We start from the raw sequence: 19,700 nt of genomic DNA, 5'->3' as shown, positions 1-19,700 counted from the left end.
GGAGGTCATGAGGGCATTTCCCACTGGGAAGAGACCCCTAGAAGGTCATGAGGGCATTTCCCACTGGGAAGAGACCCCTAGGGAGGTCCTGAGGGCATGTCCCACTGGGAAGAGACCCCTAGGGAGGTCCTAAGGGCATGTCCCACTAGGAAGAGACCCCTAGGGAGGTCCTGAAGACATGTCCCACTGGGAAGAGACCCCTAGGGAGGTCCTGAGGGCATGTCCCACTGGGAAGAGACCCCTAGGGTGGTCCTGGGGGCATGTCCCACTGGGAAGAGACCCCTAGGGAGGTCCTGAGGGCATGCATCACTGGGAAGAGACCCCTAGGGAGGTCCTAAGGGCATGTCCTACTGGGAAGAGACCCCTAGGGAGGTCCTGAGGGCATGTATCACTGGAAAGAGACCCCTAGGGAGGTCCTTAGGGCATGTCCCACTGGAAAGAGACCCCTAGGGAGGTCCTTAGGGCATGTCCCACTGGGAAGAGACCCCTAGGGAGGTCCTTAGGGCATGTCCTACTGGGAAGAGACCCCTAGGGAGGTCCTGAGGGCATGTATCACTGGAAAGAGACCCCTAGGGAGGTCCTTAGGGCATGTCCCACTGGAAAGAGACCCCTAGGGAGGTCCTTAGGGCATGTCCCAGTGGGAAGAGACCCCTAGGGAGGTCCTGAATGCATGTCCCACTGGGAAGAGACCCCTAGGGTGGTCCTGGGGGCATGTCCCACTGGGAAGAGACCCCTAGGGAGGTCCTTAGGGCATGTCCTACTGGGAAGAGACCCCTAGGGAGGTCCTGAGGGCTTGTATCACTGGAAAGAGACCCCTAGGGAGGTCCTTAGGGCATGTCCCACTGGGAAGAGACCCCTAGGAGGTCCTGAGGGCATTTCCCACTGGGAAGAGACCCCTAGGAGGTCCCACTGGGAAGAGACCCCTAGGGAGGTCGTTAGGGCATGTCCCACTGGGAAGAGACCCCTAGGGATGTCCTGAGGGCATTTCCCACTGGGAAGAGACCCCTAGGGTGGTCCTGGGGGCATGTCCCACTGGGAAGAGACCCCTAGGGTGGTCCTGGGGGCATGTCCCACTGTGAAGAGACCCCTAGGGAGGTCCTGAATGCATGTCCCACTGGGAAGAGACCCCTAGGGTGGTCCTGGGGGCATGTCCCACTGGGAAGAGACCCCTAGGGTGGTCCTGGGGGCATGTCCCACTGGGAAGAGACCCCTAGGGTGGTCCTGGGGGCATGTCCCACTGGGAAGAGACCCCTAGGAGGTCCTGAGGGCATGTCCCACTGGGAAGAGACCCCTAGGAGGTCCTGAGGGCATGTCCTACTGGGAAGAGACCCCTAGGAGGTCATGAGGGCATTTCCCACTGGGAAGAGACCCCTAGGGAGGTCCTGGGGGCATGTCCCACTGGGAAGAGACCCCTAGGAGGTCATGAGGGCATTTCCCACTGGGAAGAGACCCCTAGGGTGGTCCTGGGGGCATGTCCCACTGGGAAGAGACCCCTAGGGAGGTCCTGGGGGCATGTCCCACTGGGAAGAGACCCCTAGGGAGGTCCTGGGGGCATGTCCCACTGGGAAGAGACCCCTAGGAGGTCATGAGGGCATTTCCCACTGGGAAGAGACCCCTAGGGTGGTCCTGGGGGCATGTCCCACTGGGAAGAGACCCCTAGGGAGGTCCTGGGGGCATGTCCCACTGGGAAGAGACCCCTAGGGAGGGCATGAGGGCATGTCCTACTGGGAAGAGACCCCTAAGGTGGTCCTGGGGGCATGTCCCACTGGGAAGAGACCCCTAGGGAGGTCCTGAGGGCATGTATCACTGGAAAGAGACCCCTAGGGAGGTCCTTAGGGCATGTCCCACTGGAAAGAGACCCCTAGGGAGGTCCTTAGGGCATGTCCCAGTGGGAAGAGACCCCTAGGGAGGTCCTGAATGCATGTCCCACTGGGAAGAGACCCCTAGGGTGGTCCTGGGGGCATGTCCCACTGGGAAGAGACCCCTAGGGAGGTCCTTAGGGCATGTCCTACTGGGAAGAGACCCCTAGGGAGGTCCTGAGGGATTGTATCACTGGAAAGAGACCCCTAAGGAGGTCCTTAGGGCATGTCCCACTGGAAAGAGACCCCTAGGGAGGTCCTTAGGGCATGTCCCACTGGGAAGAGACCCCTAGGAGGTCCTGAGGGCATTTCCCACTGGGAAGAGACCCCTAGGAGGTCCCACTGGGAAGAGACCCCTAGGGAGGTCGTTAGGGCATGTCCCACTGGGAAGAGACCCCTAGGGATGTCCTGAGGGCATTTCCCACTGGGAAGAGACCCCTAGGGTGGTCCTGGGGGCATGTCCCACTGGGAAGAGACCCCTAGGGTGGTCCTGGGGGCATGTCCCACTGGGAAGAGACCCCTAGGGAGGTCCTGAATGCATGTCCCACTGGGAAAAGACCCCTAGGGTGGTCCTGGGGGCATGTCCCACTGGGAAGAGACCCCTAGGGAGGTCCTGGGGGCATGTCCCACTGGAGGAGACCCCTAGGGAGGTCCCACTGGGAAGAGACCCCTATGAGGTCCTGAGGGCATTTCCCACTGGGAAGAGACCCCTAGGGAGGTCATGAGGGCATTTCCCACTGGGAAGAGACCCCTAGGGAGGTCCTGGGGGCATGTCCCACTGGGAAGAGACCCCTAGGGAGGTCATGAGGGCATTTCCCACTGGGAAGAGACCCCTAGGGAGGTCATGAAGACATGTCCCACTGGGAAGAGACCCCTAGGAGGTCCTGAGGGCATGTCCCACTGGGAAGAGACCCCTAGGGAGGTCATGAGGGCATGTACCACTGGGAAGAGACCCCTAGGGAGGTCCTAAGGGCATGTCCCACTAGGAAGAGACCCCTAGGGAGGTCCTGAAGACATGTCCCACTGGGAAGAGACCCCTAGGGAGGTCCTGAGGGCATGTCCCACTGGGAAGAGACCCCTAGGGAGGTCATGAGGGCATGTACCACTGGGAAGAGACCCCTAGGGAGGTCCTAAGGGCATGTCCCACTAGGAAGAGACCCCTAGGGAGGTCCTGAAGACATGTCCCACTGGGAAGAGACCCCTAGGGAGGTCCTGAGGGCATGTCCCACTGGGAAGAGACCCCTAGGGTGGTCCTGGGGGCATTTCCCACTGGGAAGAGACCCCTAGGGAGGTCCTGAGGGTATGCATCACTGGGAAGAGACCCCTAGGGAGGTCCTAAGGGCATGTATCACTGGGAAGAGACCCCTAGGGAGGTCCTAAGGGCATGTCCTACTGGGAAGAGACCCCTAGGGAGGTCCTGAGGGCATGTATCACTGGAAAGAGACCCCTAGGGAGGTCCTTAGGGCATGTCCCACTGGAAAGAGACCCCTAGGGAGGTCCTTAGGGCATGTCCCACTGGGAAGAGACCCCTAGGGAGGTCCTTAGGGCATGTCCTACTGGGAAGAGACCCCTAGGGAGGTCCTGAGGGCATGTATCACTGGAAAGAGACCCCTAGGGAGGTCCTTAGGGCATGTCCCACTGGAAAGAGACCCCTAGGGAGGTCCTTAGGGCATGTCCCACTGGGAAGAGACCCCTAGGGAGGTCCTGAATGCATGTCCCACTGGGAAGAGACCACTAGAGTGGTCCTGGGGGCATGTCCCACTGGGAAGAGACCCCTAGGGAGGTCCTTAGGGCATGTCCTACTGGGAAGAGATCCCTAGGGAGGTCCTGAGGGCATGTATCACTGGAAAGAGACCCCTAGGGAGATCCTTAGGGCATGTCCCACTGGAAAGAGACCCCTAGGGAGGTCCTTAGGGCATGTCCCATTGGGAAGAGACCCCTAGGGAGATCCTTAGGGCATGTCCCACTGGAAAGAGACCCCTAGGGAGGTCCTTAGGGCATGTCCCACTGGGAAGAGACCCCTAGGAGGTCCTGAGGGCATGTCCCACTGGTAAGAGACCCCTAGGAGGTCCCACTGGGAAGAGACCCCTAGGGAGGTCGTTAGGGCATGTCCCACTGGGAAGAGACCCCTAGGGATGTCCTGAGGGCATTTCCCACTGGGAAGAGACCCCTAGGGTGGTCCTGGGGGCATGTCCCACTGGGAAGAGACCCCTAGGGAGGTCCTGGGGGCATGTCCCACTGGGAAGAGACCCCTAGGGAGGTCATGAGGGCATGTCCCACTGGGAAGAGACCCCTAGGGAGGTCATGAGGGCATTTCCCACTGGGAAGAGACCCCTAGGGAGGTCCTGGGGGCATGTCCCACTGGGAAGAGACCCCTAGGGAGGTCATGAGGGCATTTCCCACTGGGAAGAGACCCCTAGGGAGGTCATGAAGACATGTCCCACTGGGAAGAGACCCCTAGGAGGTCCTGAGGGCATGTCCCACTGGGAAGAGACCCCTAGGGAGGTCATGAGGGCATGTACCACTGGGAAGAGACCCCTAGGGAGGTCCTAAGGGCATGTCCCACTAGGAAGAGACCCCTAGGGAGGTCCTGAAGACATGTCCCACTGGGAAGATACCCCTAGGGAGGTCCTGAGGGCATGTCCCACTGGGAAGAGACCCCTAGGGAGGTCATGAGGGCATGTACCACTGGGAAGAGACCCCTAGGGAGGTCCTAAGGGCATGTCCCACTAGGAAGAGACCCCTAGGGAGGTCCTGAAGACATGTCCCACTGGGAAGAGACCCCTAGGGAGGTCCTGAGGGCATGTTCCACTGGGAAGAGACCCCTAGGGTGGTCCTGGGGGCATTTCCCACTGGGAAGAGACCCCTAGGGAGGTCCTGAGGGTATGCATCACTGGGAAGAGACCCCTAGGGAGGTCCTAAGGGCATGTATCACTGGGAAGAGACCCCTAGGGAGGTCCTAAGGGCATGTCCTACTGGGAAGAGACCCCTAGGGAGGTCCTGAGGGCATGTATCACTGGAAAGAGACCCCTAGGGAGGTCCTTAGGGCATGTCCTACTGGAAAGAGACCCCTAGGGAGGTCCTTAGGGCATGTCCCACTGGAAAGAGACCCCTAGGGAGGTCCTTAGGGCATGTCCCACTGGGAAGAGACCCCTAGGGAGGTCCTTAGGGCATGTCCTACTGGGAAGAGACCCCTAGGGAGGTCCTGAGGGCATGTATCACTGGAAAGAGACCCCTAGGGAGGTCCTTAGGGCATGTCCCACTGGAAAGAGACCCCTAGGGAGGTCCTTAGGGCATGTCCCACTGGGAAGAGACCCCTAGGGAGGTCCTGAATGCATGTCCCACTGGGAAGAGACCACTAGGGTGGTCCTGGGGGCATGTCCCACTGGGAAGAGACCCCTAGGGAGGTCCTTAGGGCATGTCCTACTGGGAAGAGACCCCTAGGGAGGTCCTGAGGGCATGTATCACTGGAAAGAGACCCCTAGGGAGATCCTTAGGGCATGTCCCACTGGAAAGAGACCCCTAGGGAGGTCCTTAGGGCATGTCCCACTGGGAAGAGACCCCTAGGAGGTCCTGAGGGCATGTCCCACTGGGAAGAGACCCCTAGGAGGTCCCACTGGGAAGAGACCCCTAGGGAGGTCGTTAGGGCATGTCCCACTGGGAAGAGACCCCTAGGGATGTCCTGAGGGCATTTCCCACTGGGAAGAGACCCCTAGGGTGGTCCTGGGGGCATGTCCCACTGGGAAGAGACCCCTAGGGAGGTCCTGGGGGCATGTCCCACTGGGAAGAGACCCCTAGGGAGGTCCTGGGGGCATGTCCCACTGGGAAGAGACCCCTAGGGAGGTCCCACTGGGAAGAGACCCCTAGGAGGTCCTGAGGGCATTTCCCACTGGGAAGAGACCCCTAGGGAGGTCATGAGGGCATGTCCCACTGGGAAGAGACCCCTACGGAGGTCATGAGGGCATTTCCCACTGGGAAGAGACCCCTAGGGAGGTCCTGGGGGCATGTCCCACTGGGAAGAGACCCCTAGGGAGGTCATGAGGGCATTTCCCACTGGGAAGAGACCCCTAGGGAGGTCATGAAGAGATGTCCCACTGGGAAGAGACCCCTAGGAGGTCCTGAGGGCATGTCCCACTGGGAAGAGACCCCTATGGAGGTCATGAGGGCATGTACCACTGGGAAGAGACCCCTAGGGAGGTCCTAAGGGCATGTCCCACTAGGAAGAGACCCCTAGGGAGGTCCTGAAGACATGTCCCACTGGGAAGAGACCCCTAGGGAGGTCCTGAGGGCATGTCCCACTGGGAAGAGACCCCTAGGGAGGTCATGAGGGCATGTACCACTGGGAAGAGACCCCTAGGGAGGTCCTAAGGGCACGTCCCACTAGGAAGAGACCCCTAGGGAGGTCCTGAAGACATGTCCCACTGGGAAGAGACCCCTAGGGAGGTCCTGAGGGCATGTCCCACTGGGAAGAGACCCCTAGGGTGGTCCTGGGGGCATGTCCCACTGGGAAGAGACCCCTAGGGAGGTCCTGAGGGTATGCATCACTGGGAAGAGACCCCTAGGGAGGTCCTAAGGGCATGTATCACTGGGAAGAGACCCCTAGGTAGGTCCTAAGGGCATGTCCTACTGGGAAGAGACCCCTAGGGAGGTCCTGAGGGCATGTATCACTGGAAAGAGACCCCTAGGGAGGTCCTTAGGGCATGTCCCACTGGAAAGAGACCCCTAGGGAGGTCCTTAGGGCATGTCCCACTGGGAAGAGACCCCTAGGGAGGTCCTTAGGGCATGTCCTACTGGGAAGAGACCCCTAGGGAGGTCCTGAGGGCATGTATCACTGGAAAGAGACCCCTAGGGAGGTCCTTAGGGCATGTCCCACTGGAAAGAGACCCCTAGGGAGGTCCTTAGGGCATGTCCCACTGGGAAGAGACCCCTAGGGAGGTCCTGAATGCATGTCCCACTGGGAAGAGACCACTAGGGTGGTCCTGGGGGCATGTCCCACTGGGAAGAGACCCCTAGGGAGGTCCTTAGGGCATGTCCTACTGGGAAGAGACCCCTAGGGAGGTCCTGAGGGCATGTATCACTGGAAAGAGACCCCTAGGGAGGTCCTTAGGGCATGTCCCACTGGAAAGAGACCCCTAGGGAGGTCCTTAGGGCATGTCCCACTGGGAAGAGACCCCTAGGAGGTCTTGAGGGCATGTCCCACTGGGAAGAGACCCCTAGGAGGTCCCACTGGGAAGAGACCCCTAGGGAGGTCGTTAGGGCATGTCCCACTGGGAAGAGACCCCTAGGGATGTCCTGAGGGCATTTCCCACTGGGAAGAGACCCCTAGGGTGGTCCTGGGGGCATGTCCCACTGGGAAGAGACCCCTAGGGTGGTCCTGGGGGCATGTCCCACTGGGAAGAGACCCCTAGGGAGGTCCTGAATGCATGTCCCACTGGGAAGAGACCCCTAGGGTGGTCCTGGGGGCATGTCCCACTGGGAAGAGACCCCTAGGGTGGTCCTGGGGGCATGTCCCACTGGGAAGAGACCCCTAGGGAGGTCCTGGGGGCATGTCCCACTGGGAAGAGACCCCTAGGGAGGTCCTGGGGGCATGTCCCACTGGGAAGAGACCCCTAGGAGGTCCTGAGGGCATGTCCCACTGGGAAGAGACCCCTAGGAGGTCCTGGGAGCATGTCCCACTGGGAAGAGACCCCTTCTGGCCCCAAAACTGTGGAATGCACTTCCCGTTGCAATCAGAACTGCAGCATCACTCCCGATCTTCCGCCGTAGTCTGAAAACCCACCTTTTCAGACTCCATCATGGCCCATAGCACTTACCCTACCCCCTTAGACAGCACTTCTTAGACTTATATAGCATTTGAAACAGACTTATAGCATGTCATGTAGACAGCACAATAAGTGCATTGTATGTAGTCATAGCACTTCATAGTATATATGTACAGCATAGTATAGCACATATGTGTAGTTTATATGTATAGTGTCATTATATAGATATGTTCTAGTTATAGTTTATATGTATAGTGTCATTATATAGATATGTTCTAGTCACGGTCTTAGCTTACGCATGTTTCGCGATAAATGCATTTTGTTACATATGTGATGTATTCCCATGCTTTTTGTTCTTGCCTATTGTAAGTCGCTCTGGATTAAGAGCGTCTGCTAAATGCCTAAATTGTAAATTGTAAATTGTAAATTGTCTAGGAGGTCCTGAGGGCATGTCCCACTGGGAAGAGACCCCTAGGGAGGTCATGAGGGCATGTCCCACTGGGAAGAGACCCCTAGGGAGGTCCCACTGGGAGGAGACCCCTAGGGTGGTCCTGGGGGCATGTCCCACTGGGAAGAGACCCTGGGGCAGAGCAAGGATGAGGTTTATCTCTCCAATATCTGCCGGGACCGCCTCAGGATGCCAGAGAATAAAGTTACAAATGTTGATCTGGAGAGGGAAGTTTGGAGCTCTCTGGTGGAGCTGTTGCCCCCGCAACCCGACTACGGATAAGCGGTTGAAGATGGATGGATGGATATATCTAGTGGGTCAAACTGTACAACCAATGTCAATTTGAAGCTACGATTCCAAGTTTCACTTCACTGTCGGACATAGAGGCGACCTCAGGAGTTATTTACATGTGACTGATTAGTTATTCATAATTATGAATTAATTGATTGATTGATTGATGAATTTATTAGATTGGAGAATTACAGTACATTTTAAGCACAACTCAATACAAAACTGTTAACTGTGGACGACACCATAAAGCATTACACTTGTTTACAAGAGGGTCCACCTTGTTCAATTCAACAATTAGAGACGTACAAATAGACACTTCTATGTAACCAAAAACAGAAATTTATCATAAAGGAGGTAAAAAGGGAGAAAAACAAACATAATAGTGAGGGGGAAAAGGGGTGGGGGGGATTCAGGTTTTACGGGGGCCAGTTTGAATTGCAGCCGTCCGTAGGTGCCCGTTGAGAGCGGTTTTGAAGGAGTCTAGGGATTCACATGTCTTAATGGCTGTTGGTAGGGCGTTCCACATTGTGTTTATGATAATGGTTAGGATCATTCTGTCATAACACGCACGCACGCACGCACGCACGCACGCACGCACGCATGCACGCACGCACGCACGCACGCACGCACGCACGGTCCGACGCTCGGCTCCTCTGGCGTTGTGTCTTTGAGAAAGTCTCTTAATGTTCAGTTGGTAAAACAAGAGTTCAGATGAATAAAAAATACATGTAGTTAAAAGTAGAGTTCTGATTTAATCAGAACAAACACATCAATCATTCATGTTGTACAGTTAAAACATTTTTCATGTTTTACAGATAAACATTTTTAAAATACATTTCTAAAATCCTCGTGTCCCTCATAGTTTGGTCGTAGTCAAACATGTTGGTCATAGGCACTAAAATGTGTTTAATCTCTGAAACAGCCAATGCGTGTCAAGCATTTCTGTTTAATCTCTGAAACAGCCAATGAGTGTCCAGCATTTCTGATTAATCTCTGAAACAGCCAATGAGTGTCCTGTTTAATCTCTGAAACAGCCAATGAGTATCCAGCATTTCTGTTTAATCTCTGAAACAGCAAATGAGTGTCCAGCCTTTCTGTTTAATCTCTGAAACAGCCAATGAGTGTCCAGCATTTCTGTTTAATCTCTGAAACAGCCAATGAGTGTCCAGCATTTCTGTTTAATCTCTGAAACAGCCAATGAGTGTCCAGCATTTCAATGAGTGTCCAGAATTTCTGTTTAATCTCTGAAACAGCCAATGAGTGTCCAGCACTTCAGTTTAATCCTGAAACAGCCATGTTGAAGTGCACTTGAGCAAGGCATTACGCCTGCTGCCATTGTTAATGGTTTAATTGTATTAAAATACTATCTAAGTCTACATAATGTGCTATCTAAGGGGCTAGGCTAGGGCAAGTGCTACGGGCCATGGTGGAGTCTGAAGAGGAGGGTTTTCAGACTACGGCGGAAGATTGGGAGTGAGGCTGCAGTTCTGACTGTAATGGGAAGTGCATTCCATAGTTTTGGAGCCAGAAGGGAGAAGAGTTTGGGACGTGTGGAGCGTTGTCCCGGCGTTTTTAGTGAAGGTACCTCCAGCTTCCCTGCGTTGGCTGGTCTGAGTGCGCGGGTAGGGTACGATCATACTTGTGAGATATGGGGGGGCCATACCTTTGGTTGCTTTGAATGCCAGCATCAGAGTTTTGTATTCTGTGCGGGCAGCGACCGGGAGCCAATGGAGGGAGCGGAGAAGGGGGAGGGGCAGCGACCGGGAGCCAATGGAGGGAGCGGAGAAGGGGGGTGACGTGTGAGAATTCTGGCTGGTCAAACACATCATCTCTAGTCTCTATGACAGCTGTCAATCAAACACATCATCTTTAGTCTCTATGACAGCTGTCAATCAAACACATCATCTTTAGACTCTATGACAGCTGTCAATCAAACACATCATCTCTAGTCTCTATGACAGCTGTCAATCAAACACATCATCTCTATGACAGCTGTCAATCAAACACATCATCTTTAGTCTCTATGACAGCTGTCAATCAAACACATCATCTCTAGTCTCTATGACAGCTGACAATCAAACACATCATCTCTAGTCTCTATGACAGCTGTCAATCAAACACATCATCTTTAGTCTCTATGACAGCTGTCAATCAAACACATCATCTTTAGTCTCTATGACAGCTGTCAATCAAACACATCATCTTTAGTCTCTGTGACTCTCTTTAGTCACAATCACCTGTCAGGGTGATTGACAGCTGTCATACATCTATAATCAGGAAACAGGAATGCTTTAATCTCCTTCTTGGGGGAACATTCTGTGACGATAGCAGATCTATAAGCTCATAGCATGCTTTGACGCACGTGTTGTGATCTTGTAGATCTGCTATGTTTGTTGAAGAGGTTTGAGCAGTCGAGGACAAAAAGACAGACAGACAGACAGACAGGCAGGCAGGCAGGCAGGCAGGCAGGCAGGCAGGCAGACAGACAGACAGACAGACAGACAGACAGACAGACAGACAGACAGACAGACAGACAGACAGACAGTAATAAGTAGAAAGTGAAAGTAAAAACTGATTCATTGTTTGTTAAGTTTAAAACCTTTGTAGGATAGGCCTACCGGAGGTTTCTGGTATAAGTTTTAACAACACACTTAAACAACACATTAATTGACATTAACTGAAGAACATAAAGTTATAAAACATTGACATTAAGTGAAGAACATAAATCTCTCACCCTTCAGTGGAGAACTGTGCTCATTGCTTACTTCCTACTACTGCTTGGGTTGCCAGATTGTGGCTTACTTCCTACTACTGCTTGGGTTGCCAGATTGTGGCTTACTTCCTACTGCTTACAGGGTGGCCAGATTGTGTGAGAAGACACACACACACACACACACACACACACACACACACACACACACACACACACACACACACACACACACACACACACACACACACACACACACACACACACACGACTTATGGAGGAACGATCTATGACAATTTATTTACAGTTTAGTCACTAGTTATCAGACGCTCTTAACAATATGATCATAACTACCCCCCCTCTGTGATGACATCACTGCTGTGTTGTGTAGAAGGAACCACCCAGGGTTGCCATGTCTGCTTATTATAAGCAAGTCCGGTCTTGTTTTTTTTTTCTTCTGTAAAGTCTCCTGTTTCTGTTACTTAATATTTTGAGTATGTTATGTCCGTCCGTCCGTCCGTCCGTCCGTCCGTCCGTCCGTCCGTCTGTGTACAGCTAATCTCTGGCACCGTTAATATCCATAGTTTTAAAGAATAAATGTTCTTCTTTATTCTCTTTCTTTAATAGCTTGAGTCTGGTGTCCATAAGAAAATAATAACATGCTTCTTTCTCTGTCAACAAACAAAAGAAACAAGAAACAGCAAGCAGCCTAAATTACAATGGGTTCAATCTATGAACTATAACCTTCAGGATATCACAATTTAACTATAATTCATGGGTTAATTATCCAAGTTATTTCAAGTAATGTTATCAAATATAACTTTCCTCAACTCAACTCAAAGGGTAAAGTATAATTTAAGGCAGCCAGGGAAATTAACTATATATGGTTCTAGGCCTGTTACTGATTTTGTCCACTTGAGGGCGACAGAGACCCTAGAATAAAAACGGATTCAGCTCCGTCTTTAACAATCTGAGAAGTGAGAACCCATCGTCAAAAACATAAGGGAAAAACAGCGCCCTATTTTCCTTTGAGGGACAAAGGCCGTTGAATAAGAACACAGAGAAACGAGGTCTTTGTAAGGGTGATTATGATGCTTTTTGAAAACCATAGCAATCTCTGCAAGTCACTTTGGGACAAAACTATTTAAATAGTAGTCTAGGACTCTAGGCTATACAAAAGAGACTTATATACCTTATAGACTTATATAGACTTATATACCTGCTACGTATACATTAATATATTAACATTAATGTATAACAGTAATGTTAAACTTACACTAGTTTAACTAACTAACTCATTTAAAAGAATCCATTCGTAAAAATAACTAAATAACTAATTTAAAAGAATCCATTCTTAAACATTATTTATATTAGAACTACTTTATTTCACGCTTTCCATCGCAACATTTATGAGCCGGTGTAGCGCGCCGAAAATAGCAGATCTACAAACCCACGAGGCGTCGCGGATGCAACACGTTGTGGGTTTGTAGATCTGCTATTTGTTTACATCAGAAAGCTCTTCCTGGTTTCTCTTCTTCAGGGGTCCTTCAGGGGGTCCCAGGGGGTCCGTGGACCCCCAGGTCCCCTTCAGGGGGTCCCAGGGGTCCTTCAGGGGGTCCTTGAGGGGGTCCCAGGGGTCCTTCAAGGGGTCCCAGGGGTCCTTCAGGGGGTCCCAGGGGTCCTTCAAGGGGTCCCAGGGGTCCTTCAGGGGGTCCTTGAGGGGGTCCCAGGGGTCCTTGAGGGGGTCCCAGGGGTCCTTCAGGGGGTCCTTGAGGGGGTCCCAGGGGTCCTTCAGGGGGTCCTTGAGGGGGTCCCATGGGTCCTTCAAGGGGTCCCAGGGGTCCTTCAGGGGGTCCCAGGGGTCCTTCGGGGGGTCCTTGAGGGGGTCCCATGTGTCCTTCAGGGGGTCCCAGGTGTCCTTCAGGGGGTCCCAGGGGTCCTTTAGGGTGTCCTTGAGGGGGTCCCAGGGGTCCTTCAAGTGGTCCCAGGGGTCCTTCAGGGGGTCCCAGGGGTCCTTCAGGGGTCCTTCAGGGGGTCCCAGGGGTCCTTCAGGGGGTCCCAGGGGTCCTTCAGGGGGTCCCAGGGGGTCCGTGGACCAACAGGTCCCCTTCAGGGGGTCCCAGGGGTCCTTCAGGGCGTCCCAGGGGTCCTTGAAGGGGTCCCAGGGGTCCTTCAGGGGGTCCTTGAGGGGGTCCCAGGGGTCCTTCAGGGGGTCCCAGGGGGTCCGTGGACTCCCAGGTCCCCTTCAGGGGGTCCGTGGACTCCCAGGTCCCCTTCAGGGGGTCCCAGGTCCCCTTCAGGGGGTCCCAGGGGTCCTTGAAGGGGTCCCAGGGGTCCTTCAGGGGGTCCGTGGACTCCCAAGTCCCCTTCAGGGGGTCCGTGGACTCCCAAGTCCCCTCCCAAGTCCTTTCCATCGCAACATTTATGAGCCGGTGTAGCGCGCCGAAAATAGCAGATCTACAAACCCACGAGGCGTCGCGGATGCAACACGTTGTGGGTTTGTAGATCTGCTATTTGTTTACATCAGAAAGCTCTTCCTGGTTTCTCTTCTTCAGGGGGTCCCAGGGGTCCCAGGGGGTCCGTGGACCCCCAGGTCCCCTTCAGGAGGTCCCAGGGGTCCTTCAGGGGGTCCTTCAGGGGGTCCCAGGGGTCCTTCAAGGGGTCCCAGGGGTCCTTCAGGGGGTCCTTGAGGGGGTCCCAGGGGTCCTTCAGGGGGGTCCTTGAGGGGGTCCCAGGGGTCCTTGAGGGGGTCCCAGGGGTCCTTCAGGGGGTCCTTGAGGGGGTCCCATGGGTCCTTCAAGGGGTCCCAGGGGTCCTTCAGGGGGTCCCAGGGGTCCTTCGGGGGGTCCTTGAGGGGGTCCCATGGGTCCTTCAATGGGTCCCAGGGGTCCTTCAGGGGGTCCCAGGGGTCCTTCAAGGGGTCCCAGGGGTCCTTTAGGGGGTCCTTGAGGGGGTCCCAGGGGTCCTTCAAGGGGTCCCAGGGGTCCTTCAGGGGGTCCCAGGGGTCCTTCAAGGGGTCCCAGGGGTCCTTTAGGGGGTCCTTGAGGGGGTCCCAGGGGTCCTTCAAGGGGTCCCAGGGGTCCTTCAGGGGGTCCCAGGGGTCCTTCAGGTGGTCCCAGGGGTCCTTCAGGGGGTCCCAGGGGTCCTTCAGGGGGTCCCAGGGGGTCCGTGGACCACCAGGTCCCCTTCAGGGGGTCCCAGGGGGTCCCAGGGGGTCCGTGGACCCCCAGGTCCCCTTCAGGGGGTCCCAGGGGGTCCCAGGGGGTCCGTGGACCCCCAGGTCCCCTTCAGGGGGTCCCAGGGGTCCTTCAGGGGGTCCCAGGGGTCCTTGAAGGGGTCCCAGGGGTCCTTCAGGGGGTCCTTGAGGGGGTCCTAGGGGTCCTTCAGGGGGTCCTTCAGGGGGTCCCAGGGGGTCCCAGGGGGTCCGTGGACTCCCAGGTCCCCTTCAGGGGGTCCCAGGTCCCCTTCAGGGGGTCCCAGGGGTCCTTGAAGGGGTCCCAGGGGTCCTTCAGGGGGTCCGTGGACTCCCAAGTCCCCTTCAGGGGGTCCCAGGGGGTCCCTGAAAGTACATTCAGTGAACAGATGTGATAAATAGCCAAACAACTTAATTACTTACAGTGTTGTGTACGCACGCACTGTTGAACGCCATCCAACCTCGGATGACTAGGCTGGCTTGGAGCCAGATTGGAGGCGTGGCCATGCAGATTGGAGACGTGGCCATGCAGATTGGAGGCGTGGTCATGCAGATTGGAGGCGTGGCCATAGATATTGAAGGCGTGGCCATGCAGACTGGAGGCGTGGCCATGCAAGAGTAAATGCTGTTAAATCCTAAATAGTTACTGTGGTTATAGCCATAGAGCTAAAAGAAACAAAAAACTAAAAAACAATTATAAATTAAATTAATAGATAGATAGATCTTTTCACTCCGGGACCCGGTTTGAATTATTTGGCAGCTACAACGCCGGTTCCGTGTGGACGAAACGTCGATTAAAAAGCAGATTTTACAGGCTTTAGTTTAGACATACTGTTGGTCCGACTGTCATTAGACCAACAACCTATACCTCACAGCCTAACCTAGCGCTAACCGCCAACCTATACCTCACAGCCTAACCTAGCGCTAACCGCCAACCTATACCTCACAGCCTAACCTAGCGCTAACCGCCAACCTATACCTCACAGCCTAACCTAGCGCTAACCGCCAACCTATACCTCACAGCCTAACCTAGCGCTAACCGCCAACCTATACCTCACAGCCTAACCTAGCGCTAACCGCCAACCTATACCTCACAGCCTAACCTAGCGCTAACCGCCAACCTATACCTCACAGCCTAACCTAGCGCTAACCGCCAACCTATACCTCACAGCCTAACCTAGCGCTAACCGCCAACCTATACCTCACAGCCTAACCTAGCGCTAACCGCCAACCTATACCTCACAGCCTAACCTAGCGCTAACCGCCGCTGTAGCGGTGGTTAGATTGTCCAGCTCCAGCACCTCCTCCTACATCAGTGGTTTTCAACCTTTTTCAAGTCAAGGCCCATTGTTTGTTCAGCCACGGAACCGCCTCTCGGACCCAAAAACGAAAGAATATTCTGTTATCGTTGAGACACAATTTCATACTGTTGGCAAACTCATCGATCAAATAACAATTCGTCTACATTCTCTATTTGTTTAGACTTCTTGTAAATTACTAATTAAGATGTCTAACAATAATGTAACTCTTGAGAGTGTAAAATGAAACCATTTGGTTTCATTTCATGCTCTCAAGAGTTAACGATCTAAAAGGGTCCATTTGGTTACCAACTCTCCATCATGTAGCTGGGGACCACCGGGGACCCCCTCGAGGACCACTGGTGGTCCCCAGACCACCTGGAACCCCCTCGAGGACCACTGGTGGTCCCCAGACCACCGGGGACCCCCTCGAGGACCACTGGTGGTCCCCAGACCACCTGGAACCCCCTCGAGGACCACTGGTGGTCCCCAGTCCACCGGGGACCCCCTCGAGGACCACTGGTGGTCCCCAGACCACCGGGGACCCCCTTGAGGACCACTGGTGGTCCCCAGACCACCGGGGACCCCCTCGAGGAACACTGGTCTTATATGTACCTGTGATGCTGCAAGCCGTCCAGCTTCAGCCCCACGGCTGCGGCAGAAGGCTCCGACGCCTCCTTCTTCTTCTCGGCCTCCATGGAGGGCTCCGGGTCGGCGGTCAGCAGGTCTCCTCCGCTGAGCTGACCGCTGGTCACAGCAGCGATGTCCGCGTGGGGCTTGAAGAGAGTCCTCCTGATGCTGAGGCCTTTCTTCAGGTCGGCCATGAGAGCCACGCAGCCGTCGTTCTGTGGCAGGACGCCGATTTTGATGAGTTTCTCCTTTTCTTTGATGATCTTTTCCTTCTCTTCTTTGACATGTTTCTCCTTCTCTTCTTTGACATGTTTCTCCTTCTCTTCTTTGACATGTTTCTCCTTCTCTTCTTTGATTACCTTCTCCTTCTCTTCCTTGTGTCTCTTGGATTCTTCCGCCAGCTGCTTCTGCTGCTGCCTCTTGTCTGCCTTGGCTACTTGATCCTTCCTGGTCTTGTTGTCCTTCAAGGCCTTGATGAAGAGTCCCCGGAATGTCTTGATAGTCCCAAAGAGCTCGTCCAGCGAGAGCTGATCTTCACAGAGGTACAAAGCCAGCTCGATTCTCCGCTCGTCGATCTCGGAGAACTTGTTGTTCAGAGCTCTGCACGCCGTCAGGCTTCGCTCGATGACGTCTGCGTACTGCGCCGTCACCTCCTCCTCGGCGCTGGAGACCTTCTTGGCGGCGTACTTCAGTCGCCTCAGGAGGTCGCGAGCCTCCGATTGGCTGTTCTCCAGGTTGACCGCCGCGGCCTTTTCGCAGATCTCCAGTTCGTCCGTCAGCGCCAGCAGCTCGGGCTGCTGGAGCTGCATCTCCTCCACCATGTGGTGGAGCAGCGTGACGGAGCTCTCGTTGGCCTTGGTCTCGGCGAGCTCCGTCAGGGAGCCCATCTTGAAGCCGGCCGCGTTGCCGATGCGACTCCCGTAGTTCAGGAAGTTCCCCACGTCTAGGATGAGCCTGCAGAAGGCGGGCAGGAGGCTGCACTCCCGCAGCGACTGGCAGGCTCTCTCCACCAGGCGGGCTTTAGGCGAGAGCGTGTCCAGCACCGAGGTGGTCTCCTCGCACAGCAGCATGCACTCGATCCTCAGCTGGTAGCACGGCACGGTGAGGAGGAGGTTGTAGAAGCGGTCCGCCTTAGCCAGATGCTCCTTCTCTCCCTGGAAGGACTTGAGTCTCTCGATCTCGTGCTCTTCGGGGAGCAGCTTGACGAACTGCTTGAGCAGCTCCTTGTCGAACTGGCTCATGTTCCCGTTCTGGATGATGGCCACAAAGTCCTCGTTGGTGCACTTCACCTTCTTTAGGAAGATGTTCAGGTTCAGGTTCTTCTTGGGGTCGATGAACGTGACGGCCTTGGCCTCCTTGGCTCCGGGAGCGGCCGAACCCTTGTCCCTGTGCTCGGCCTCGGGGATGCAGAACAGCTGCTCCACGCGTCCATAGTCGGGCTCCAGAGGGGGCGGGTCCTTCTGGGCCAACGCCCACAGCGACTGACGCTGGCTGGACACCACATGGAGCTTCCTCCACTTCAGCTTCTTCATCCTCACAGTGGGGCGTCGCCCCGCCCGGACGGGCGGAGTCGTTTCAGAGTGGTGGCCCCCCAGGGACGGCTGGCGGACCCCTCCCGGGGACATGGACTGGGGAGGGAGAGGAGGAGGGGGAGGGGGAGGGGGAGGAGGAGGAGGAGGAGGAGGGGGGCCTCTATAGCCGCCCGTGCCCGGTGGAGGAGGCGGGGAGGCAGCGGGGGGTGGTGGCGGGCACTGGTTGGTGCCCGGCGGTCGTAGTAAAGGTGGTGGAGGTGGTGGAGGGTCACACGGTGGCATCGGGCCTTTGGGGAGCGTGGAGGTGGTCTCCGTGCGACCCCTGACCCCGCCGCTGCTCAGAGCGTGCTCCGCCTGCTGCCAGAGCTCAGCGCTCTGGGAGTCGAGACGCAGCAATACGTGCAGGATGGAGAGGAGGTGGCGGGAGGCCGGCGGGGAGCCGCTCACCTTGTTGAACAGAGCGCTGAAAACCTGCTGGAGCTCGTCCCCGTCGCCAGCCACGACCGCTACCTTTTCGGAAGCTTTTTGGCGTCGAGAGTCGTCGTCCGGCCTCGACCTCTTCTTCTCGTTGGCCTCCGTCGACGCCGAGGGCTCTGTGGCGGCGGAAGTCGCCGCCGCCGCCGCAGGCTTCTGGAGACACGAACTTCTGGAGACCTTGTCGCTCGTCACGGCGTTGCTCAACCTCTGGTTCAAGCGCTTGTTGTCCGGCACGATCCACTTACGGCCGTTGTTGGCGTTCAAGTTCGTGACCTGGTCCAGCGGCGCAGTCCGAGTCACCTCGATGTCTTTGACCGCCAGCAGTGCTGTGGCCTTATTGGCCGGAATCACCTGGGACATCCCCGGGACTATGCTGTGTGGAACCACCTGGGACATCCCAGGGGCTATGCTGTGTGGAACCACCTGGGACATCCCAGGGACTATGCTGTGTGGAACCACCTGGGACATCCCAGGGACAGAGTCTGGTAACGGCCAGACTCTGGTACCGTTGAATCCCAGATCTGAGGTGTGGCGGTAGATCTGCACATCAGGCAGGATGTCCATGTCTAGGATGGAGAAGTTGTGGGGTTTGACCCGGTGGTCCACCACCAAGGAGCCCGTCACGGCCACGTTGCATCCCCATCCCGCACGTTCCAACGGCTGCAATTTATTAAAATTAAGATTATTATATTTCTGGTAGCAGGCAGCATCGACGGAGGCAAGGGCAGGATTCATCTCACCAGCTGTGTACGTCCGTGTCCGGGGCTCTGCAGGCGTCACTCTCGTCTCAGCCTCCATCGGCGGTTGTCGGCCGGCGGCCGTCGTCGCACACTTCAGGCCAGCAGATCGGCCGTACACAAACCGGTTGCTCCTGACAACGCTGAGCTGGCTCGCCACCGGCCGGTCCATCACGATCAGGTTGTGGTTGTTGGTGTCGATGCACATGAGTGGCTTCCCTGGCACCTCGATGCCATCCATGCCCATGAGCCTCTCCAGTGGCTTCCCTGGCACCTCGATGCCATCCATGCCCATGAGCCTCTCCAGTGGCTTCCCTGGCACCTCGATGCCATCCATGCCCATGAGCCTCACCTCCGTCACCTCCTCACAAACAGAAAGCATCCTGGTAGGAACCATGGAGGTAGGAAACATGGAGGAGGAGGTGAAGTTCCCCAGGACCGTCTCGAGGCCGTGAGGCTCGTCCGAGCCGTGGCGGTGGTTGTAGATGTTGGCACGCGGGCGGCGGGACTCCTCGCTGTCCAGGCTGTCCACGTCCATGATGGGGGACAGGTGCGGGACGTCCCGCGGAATGCCGACACAGTCGTGCGGACCTTTCTTTCGGCTCACGTTGTTCCAGAGCGCAAGCAGCGCCTTCCTGTAGGTCAGCATGCTGTAGTTGGCGTCGTCCAGCTCTTCTCGTCTCTGTATGAAGCTCCTCAGCAGCGGGAGTTCCGTCTCGAAGTCCCGGCCGTCGACGCCGTCGATCTCCATCAGGTCGGCGTG

This window comes from Electrona antarctica (genome assembly GCF_951216825.1).
Source record: "Electrona antarctica genome assembly, contig: scaffold_147, whole genome shotgun sequence".
In the NCBI taxonomy this organism is placed as follows: Eukaryota; Metazoa; Chordata; class Actinopteri; order Myctophiformes; family Myctophidae; genus Electrona; species Electrona antarctica.
This window is presented reverse-complemented; position numbering follows the sequence as displayed.